We start from the raw sequence: 8,818 nt of genomic DNA, 5'->3' as shown, positions 1-8,818 counted from the left end.
AAAATGCTTGTGAGCATCTGGATGAAGTGCCCAAACACTGCAGGAGTCTATTGACTTCTCCCTTGTCCAGGAAACAGGGCCAATATTCCCAAGCTACTGTACCATGAGTGTACCCCAGTAGAGCAATGGGTTATTTTGGGCAACAGTCCTCGTTAACCAGAATGTTGTCCTGGCCTCTGTGGTGTGGACACCAGTAGTGAACTTACTTTGGTTTTGGGTTTCCTGATCCCAGCAAAACCGGCACCTCGGTTGCTAAAAGCAAAGGTCTTCTGTGTTCAGGGTATATATAGAATAAGAGAGGACCCTCCATGCACTCACCCTCAGGGTTACAGCTCCTAAGCTGCCGTATATACATGTCCCACTGGTTCTAAAAGCAGCACAAACCCATGTTTGGTGGGGGCACTGGATAAGAACAAAACCTGGGAAAGTCCTGCTTTGGTTTTATTAGCAGGGGTACACATGACCATGATAAAGTATTATTGGGTTTGTCCTGTTTGCTAGAGAACCTGCCCTAAACCTTTATACCAGGCCCCTCTTATCCCACTTCCATTGATACAAGTACTCTTTGAACAAATCAGCCTGGATTTAGGTAGGCCCATAGAGAAGTCGACTTTAAGGTCTAGCATGATAGCTAGGGAGCTGGTTCACTTGTATGCCCGATTGGTGATCTCTAAGGAAATTCTTACCAATCAGAGCATGCAATTCATGTACAGGCTAATGAGGGATATTGCTAGGGATGAAAATTCTCCTTATTCTCCATACTTCTGAAATGGATGGACTAGTGGAGAGGTTTAATGGGACCTTGAAGCATGTGGTCAGGAAGACAGTGGCACAGAAAAAGAAGGATTGGCACACCCTACTTCCTTATCTTCTGTTCGCTGTCAGAGAGGTACCCCAACTCTCAATGGTGTTTATCCTTTTTGACCTATTGCATAGGAGGCAACACCCGGGCATTTTGAATATGCTTAAGGAGTGTTGGGAACAGCAGGGGCCTAGAGAACAAAGTGTACGAGAGGTTGGGGAAGAAAAGCTAACACATAGAAGAAGCGCAAGGTCAACAGAAGATAAATGACGATGCTACTGCGATAACCCAGTCCTTCTGTCCCAGGGATAAGGTCTTGGATCTAGTGCCAACCCAAGAGAGTATGCTATTCAATTATTGGTATGGGCCCTATGATGTGGTAGAGGTGGTTTCCCTGTGCACTATAAGTTTCAGCAGGCTGGGAGGAGGAAGGAAGAACAGATATATCATGTAAATTTATTGATACCATGGTATGATGAAGATTCAGTGCCAGGGTTGTTGAGTACGGTAGTGGATAAGGCATTGATTACATACCCTGCCCACATAGCTAAAGTAGCAGGTGGAGGAGATGGTACAGTGGAACAAGGATATGTTCTCTTCCCTACAAGTATGCATGGCCTTGACTGAACATGATGTTGTCATGCCTTTCAGGGTAGTAATGATACAAAAGCCCCACCAGATCACTGAGGCTCGGTGAACTGCATTTAAGAGGGAGGTGAAGAGCATGGTCCAACTGGGGGTAATCGAGGAGTCTACCAGTGAGTGGTGTAGCCTGATTGTGATGGTTACAAAACCCAATGGCAGCTTATGGTTCTGCAATTACTTTAGACGGTTAAACAGCATGTTCCAATGGGAACATGCACGAGAGGACAATCTGGTGAAAAGTTTGGCCATCAGCAATTATTTAACTGTCCATTATCTCACAAAGGGCTACTGACAGATTCCTCTTATGCCTGCTGCCAAGGAAAAGACAGACTTTCAACCCCTGACGGCTTCTTCCAGTACAAGGTCCTACCATTTGGTTTGAATGGAGTGTCTGCCACTTTCCCAAGGGTCATTAACAAGGTACTAAAACCCCATACTGCCTATGCAGATGCCTGTCTACATGAGATAATTATCTTCCTAAGGTTGAGGCCTCATTGAGATCTGCAGGTTTCACGGCTAACCATTAGAATTGGGCAGTGGCCCTAAGAGAAGCTAAGTATTTGGGTTATGTAGTTGAACAGGGTCAGGTGAAACCTAAAATTGGAAAAGTTGAGGCCATTAAAAATTGGTCAAAGCCTATGACAAAGTAGCAGTTGAGAATCTTCCTGGGCTTGGTAGGTTACTGTAAGCAGTTTATCAGTATCTTTGCGACTAGAGGCTCCATTAACAGACTTGCTAAAAAAGCGCTGTCCTGATTGCCTGGAGTGGACCAGCATGGGTAGATCTTCTTCTGGCCCCTTTCTGAAACAGCATGGGTAGATCTTCTTCTGGCCCCTTGTACTTTTCCAGTACTACAAGCACCCTATTTTGCCCACAGATTATTTCCCCAGACAGATGCCTCTGATGTTGGCTTAGGTGCAGTCCTGTCCCAGGAAAGTGAGGTGGTAGAACACCCTGTATTGTACTTGAGCAGGAAGTTGTTGCTCAAGTTGTTGCTCATAAAATGGGCCACAGATTTACTTCAGTACTTCTTTCTGGGGAGAGAGTTCTCCTTAATGACGGACCATGCTCCATCACAATAGATGCAGAGAAACCGAGAGGTGAATGCCAAGGTCATCAGGTGGTTCCTGGTGCTATACCTTTTTCACTCCACAGTGAAGCATAGGCCTGGGATCCTACACAAAAATGCAGATGCATGTGACTGATCAAAAGAGAGCAGCTGTGAAGGCTCATTTTAAAGGCGAGGTAGGATTGTTGTTCACCTGGAAGTCTTAGAGGTGGAGGAGGAGTCTAGTGCATATAAGGACTGTCTGGGTCTTTTGTCTGTAAGGGGTGGCATTCATTATGCCGCCTGTTGGGATCCTGGAGCTCAGTATACCAGCGTCGGAATCCCGACACCCGGCATAACTATTCTCTCTTGGGGGTCGACGACCCCACTGGAGGGAGAATAAATAGCATGTCACGCGTAGTGCGCCACCATGCCCACAGCAAGGCATGCGTTGCGAGCCTGTAATGGGCTCATTTTCGCTCTCCCCCTGCCGGCATGCCAGCGATTGGGATCCCGGCGCCTGGTATGCTTGCCGCCGGGATCCCGCTCGCCGGCCACTCATACTACACCCGTCTGTATGACTGATGCTGGAAAAGCTGGCTGGTAACTAGGGAGTAGGTCACTGTTAGTGGGTGACAGAGCTATGAACATTTATTCTGTAATGGTTACTGGTCTGAGGTCATCCTGGCAAAATAGAATCATGATGAGGAAGTCCAGAGTCAGTGTGTGCTTCCACTACACAGCTTCTTTATCACACTGTACATACAAATGTGTACTCAGACACTTAGAAGCCATATGCCTTACAACCGAGCCTCTCCAAGAGATGTAGTATACCATATTTTATTTTAAATGTTGCATCTTATTCGCATCACAAACGCAGGGAAACAACAATCAAAGTATACTAGAGACATTGGGCTGCGACTTTAATTATATAGGAATTAATTTTAAACACCTGAGAGGTTCCACTTCCTATCCACACAAAAAGGAGAGAAAGAAGACTTTTTTTTTTTTTTTGGTGCATTCTTTACAGTTTGACAGAAAAGTCAGAATTTGCAAAAGATTAAAGCATACACTTTATTTAGCGTTGATTAAAAATTAGGTGTATCAAAGGACAAACAACATTCTAATTAGAAGGTTTTGGTCCATTGGTCATTCATTAAATGCATAAACAAACCTCTTGGGTTGTATTGTATTTGACCAGAACTATATGGACCTGCTCTCTGCATGGATGGATGCAATCAATGCCACAAATGGGCAATTATGGGGAACTCACAGGAGTGTCAAGTATACCGACTCTCCAAGAAAAACTATACCACTAGGTCATAGGTCTGCAAACTTCTATGCACTAAGTGATCTTGGTATAGATAGCATACCTCCCAACATGACCTTCTCCAGGAGGGACACAATGCTCTGCTCCTGGACTTTTCTCTTAATTTATGATTGCCAGCACCTGTGTTGAACAGGTTAATGGACTAGAAAGGTGTTTCAGCACAGGTGATGGCAATCATAAATTAAGGGAAGTCCAGGAGCAGAGCATTCTGTCCCTCCTGGAGAGGGTCATGTTGGGAGGTATGTAGATAGAGTTATTATTGCTGAAAATATAGTATGTTGCGTGTGCCTGATAAAGATTGAAGAAAAGTGGTGATTCTGCTGTCAGTGTTAGGCACGGAGTATAAGGTTCAAACATTTTCTACTACACTTGGTATTCTTGGGTGGTCTCCCATCCAATTACTAACCAGGCCCAGCACTGTTTAGCTTCCAAGATGGTGTCAGGCATCTACAGCATACTTGCCTAGCTAGCCCTCTCCATGAGGGAGAAAATGCTCTGTTCCTGGACTTTCCTGGTAATGTATGATTGCCATCACCTGTGGTGAAACACCTTTCTTATCAATTAACTAGCTCACAGCAGGTGATGGCAGTCATACATTACCAGGAAAGTCCAGGAACAGAGCATTTTCTCCCTCATGGAGAGGGTCAGGTAGGCAAGTATGATCTACAGTGTGGTATGATAGTAGATAGTTGTAGTGGCGACCACTCCAGGATCATTGATGAGAGTTCACTTAATATGTGGTGTTATAGACGAGATAGCTTAAAACATAGGTCTGCAAACTCGGTCCTCATTACCCCACACAGTGCATGTTTTGCAGGTAACCCAGCAGGTGCACAGGTGTATTAATTACTCACAGACACATTTTAAAAGGTCCGGCAGGTTGAGTTAATTATTTCACTTGTGATTCTGTGAGAAGACCTGCAAAACATGCACTGTGTGGCGTGATGAGGACCGAGTTTGCAGACCTATGGCTTAGAATAACAAAAGATTGGATCTGCTGCCAGTGTTCGTCAGAGGTATATTCTTGTGTAACTCTGTATCCAAGATACTAGTACCGATCCACTGGCTCGCTGGTGTGAGTCCACATAGAAAGAGTAATAGGCGAGGGTATAGGAGCAAAATATCTATACAATGAATTGAAAAAAAAAATATTCAAAAGTTTGTCATTTAGTATGATATACTGTATATACTCAAATTACAGCTTCGGGTAAATTGGCTGTTGTTAGCTTAGTATAAGATCACCAGGGGAGAGATGTATTCTTGATAAGAAAACCCTTAAAATCTCCCTCTAAAAAGATAGTTTTATATAAGGTATGTCAATGGTTAATGCATCAATATATAAATTCAATGGGTAAAATAGAGGGATCTATTGTCTACAAGAGTTAAGGATCTAGTGCCAGATAATAAGGTATGTACCTCCACACCGGTTACTAGGCATATATTGGTAGTCCCCGAATTAGGTAATGTGTGAGCTAATACTTTCAATGCCCTAATGTGGCAATCTATCATATAGAAAGGTGTGTGTTTAACACACTGGTTTTAAGTGCCACTGAATTGTTGTTGCGACTTTCATTAACGGGAGCAGGGACCTGGATTGCCAATGAGGTATGCCCAGTGTTTGGTACCGGTGGAGGAGAGTTTCCCGCAAGTTCCCAGAGGTGCAGCAGCGGCAGAAGATGCGTTTCGCCCGCGACTCTGGCTTGTTCACTTCCGGATGGATCTTTTGCAAATTCTGACTTTTCTGTCAAACTGTAAATAGTGCATCCAAAAAAGAGTCTTTTTTTCTCTCCTTTTTGTGTGAATAGCCATACCAACTGACTCAGGGGGCACCACCAACTGGACATTATGAGGGGATTCCACTTTGACTGACTATTTTGGTATAATTGATGATCACCTATAATTATCCTAGACTGGAGCGGAATCACACAAGTTTTGTTACGAAGGTTCCACTTTCTGTCAGGACCCTGAATAACCAGCCAGAAGACACAAGATGGGCGCCTGTTCAAGTCGGCAGCACTGCAATCAGAGACATGCAGGTGATAGACAAACGTTATTAGTTCCCTCAGCGCACTGCGCCAACGACACTGACTGGCACCCCCTTGATCCCCTCTCCTCCCCCATGCCAGCACGCGTCTTTGCACTCTGTGTTGCTGCATGTGAATAAAATAAATGATTTCCTAAATGACAGGAGGCGCACATGCCTTGATGCACCCCCCACCTCCCCCTGAATCTGTCTATTGCCTTGTGAATTTAAGCGCTTACAACTTCCTGTTAGGATATGTTTTGGAATGATAATAAACAGAGCATGAGGCCAGTCCTTTAAAGTCGGCTGTGTGGATTTGTGCAGCAAGGTCTTCTCACATGGTCAGTTATACATGGGTCTTTCCCGTATCGGTACTGCCACCAATCAAACCGTACTCGCGCTGTGGTTTGCAAACTGGTATTTTCAGACTGAAGGAATTGGTAAACAATATGAAAATATAATTACATTTTTACTACAGAAGATATTAAGACAGATGAGTGTACTAAAAAAGTGATTATCATTATCATTGAATAAAATGAATAATCATTCAGCAATGACGGGTAGGCACTTCTACTTTTATATATTTTTAATCAACATTTACTTTTGCTTTTATATCGTTTTTGCATTCTGTAGCATCATTTTATGTCCGAAGTCCTATGCTACCGCTATTTCTCCTATAACTTAATGTCCATACTTGCAATAATATGTTGATTGCCTCAGCTTCAGAGAATGTATAACAAGACTGCACACCACACAGACAGTGAGTTATGTGTGTAATAATTATGATGGGTGTTGTCAGATATTTAAGCTATGATATATACGACCGCAACAATGGGGAGTCCCCAAGCCGGGTAAAAAAAATGTCCATTCTTCCTTTATCTTTTCCCCAGCCAAAGAAGTGATGACTAAACTGGAAGCAGAAAACACAGGAAGAAACTTGTATGGAGTCATGAAGGAGTGTGCTACATATGGTATAATAGGAATAGCTAACTGCACAATTCAAGGGTGGCAGTTTAACTAAACAATAATTTATTTTTTATTACATCAGAGATATCTGGAAAATGCTCATCTTCACTGTTTATGTTACTGTTGCGCATATGGTCAATTTATAGTCCAATTTGCTGGTGAGACACATTTATTAAACATTTTTTACCTGTACAAATTAGTGAGGGATGTACTTTAAGGGTTACCTCAGCCACTGTAAGTATGACTAGGACCTATACCAGACTACTGCTGCGTGAGTTTATATACAGTAGGTTAAATGTCAGTATCCAAACCCAGTGGCGTAAGTTTGTCCCGGTTGCCTGGAGGAAAGATAAATATTGGTTCACCCCCACCCCCCATACATACGTATACATATAGCATGGAGCGGCGGCACTCACAGGTCTTTCAGCGCATTGAAATAACAGGAAGCGGAGTCCTGGATGTGATTAACATTTCAGTTTTTAATCACATCCAGGACTCCACCTCCTGTTATTTCAATGCGCTGAAAGACCTGTGAGCAACGTTGTTCCACGCTGTATCTACATACTTACCTCTGGAAGGCACCCAGGCAGATTACTGGTTGTGGATTGAGTGCCGATCTCATTGACACACACACACACACACACACACACACACACATTAGAGATGAGCGGGTTCGGTTCCCTGAGAACCGAACACTACCGGACTTCACTGCCCGAGCCTGGATCAGAGTCAGCCTCGGGTTTTCCCGCCTGACTCGGAAACCAGAATGAGGCAAAATGTCATCATCCCACTGTCAGATTCTCGCGTGGTTTGGATTCCATATAAGGAGCCGAACGTCACCGCCATTTTCATTCCGGCATTGGAGAGTGTAGAGAGAGGACGTGTCTCACTCTCCGTCCTCAGTGTCCTGCATCAGATCAGTTTTAGTGTCTTGTGTTGCATCAGGCCAGTCACAGTGGTTGTGTCCTCTGCTGCCATATATCCGGTGCTGCTGTATAAGTCCAGTCCAGTGGTGCTGTGTTGTGCTGCATCAGTTCAATGGTGGTGTATTGTGCTGCATCAGTCCAGTCACAGTGGTGGTGTCCTCTGCTGCCATATATCCAGTGCTGCTGTATAAGTCCAGTCCAGTGGTGCTGTGTTGTGCTGCATCAGTTTAATGGTGGTGTATTGTGCTGCATCAGTCCAGTCACAGTGGTGGCGTCTTCTGCTGCCATATGTCCAGTGCTGCTGTATAAGTCCAGTCTATTGCAGTGGTGCTGTGTTGTCCTGCATCAGTCCAGTGGTGGTGTCCCTGTACTGTCGTATATGTCCAGTGATACTGCCGTATATGTCCATTGGTACTGCTGTATATTTCCAGCGGTACTGCCATATAAATCCAGTGATCCTACCGTATAATTCCAGTGATCCTGCAGTATAATTCTAATGGTACTCTCGTATAAGTCCAGTGATCCTGCCGTATAATTCCAGTGATCCTGTTGTATAATTCTAGTGGTACTGGCGTATAAGTCCAGTCCAGTGATACTGCCGTATATGTCCATTGATACTGCTGTATTTGTCCAGCGGTACTGCCATATAAATTCAGTGATCCTGCCATTTAATTCCAGTGGTACTGGCGTATAAATCCAGTGAACCTGCCGTATAATTCCAGTGGTACTGGCATATAATTCCAGTGGTACTGGCGTATAAGTACAGTAATCCTGCCGTATTATTCCAGTGATCCTGCCGTATAATTCCAGTGGTACTGGCTTATAAATCCAGTCCAGTGATACTGCTGTATATGTCCAGTGGTACTGGCATATAAATCCAATGATCCTGCTGTATAATTCCAGTGATCCAGCCGTATCTGTCAAGTGGTACTGCCATATAATTCCAGTGATACTGCCGTATATATATATACCCTGTTGCAAAGCGGATTACCTCGGCCATAACAACTATGCTGGTGTTAGATGTGCATCTGGTATCCGCCATAATGCAGTGGGACAGCAGTGCCACTCCTAGATGTGC

General features: G+C 44.1%; 1 long non-coding RNA gene across 1 annotated transcript; it reads left to right on the top strand.

The window, feature by feature from the left end:
- The first annotated feature begins 4,736 nt into the window (after nucleotides 1-4,736).
- LOC134943208 (uncharacterized) lies at nucleotides 4,737-6,974 on the top strand. Its single transcript, XR_010181434.1, has 3 exons — nucleotides 4,737-4,841; nucleotides 5,631-5,861; nucleotides 6,739-6,974. It is a non-coding gene; the product is annotated as an uncharacterized LOC134943208 (long non-coding RNA).
- The last annotated feature ends 1,844 nt before the right edge of the window (nucleotides 6,975-8,818 follow it).

The sequence above is a fragment of the Pseudophryne corroboree genome, chromosome 1, assembly GCF_028390025.1.
Source record: "Pseudophryne corroboree isolate aPseCor3 chromosome 1, aPseCor3.hap2, whole genome shotgun sequence".
In the NCBI taxonomy this organism is placed as follows: Eukaryota; Metazoa; Chordata; class Amphibia; order Anura; family Myobatrachidae; genus Pseudophryne; species Pseudophryne corroboree.
This window is presented reverse-complemented; position numbering and strand designations above follow the sequence as displayed.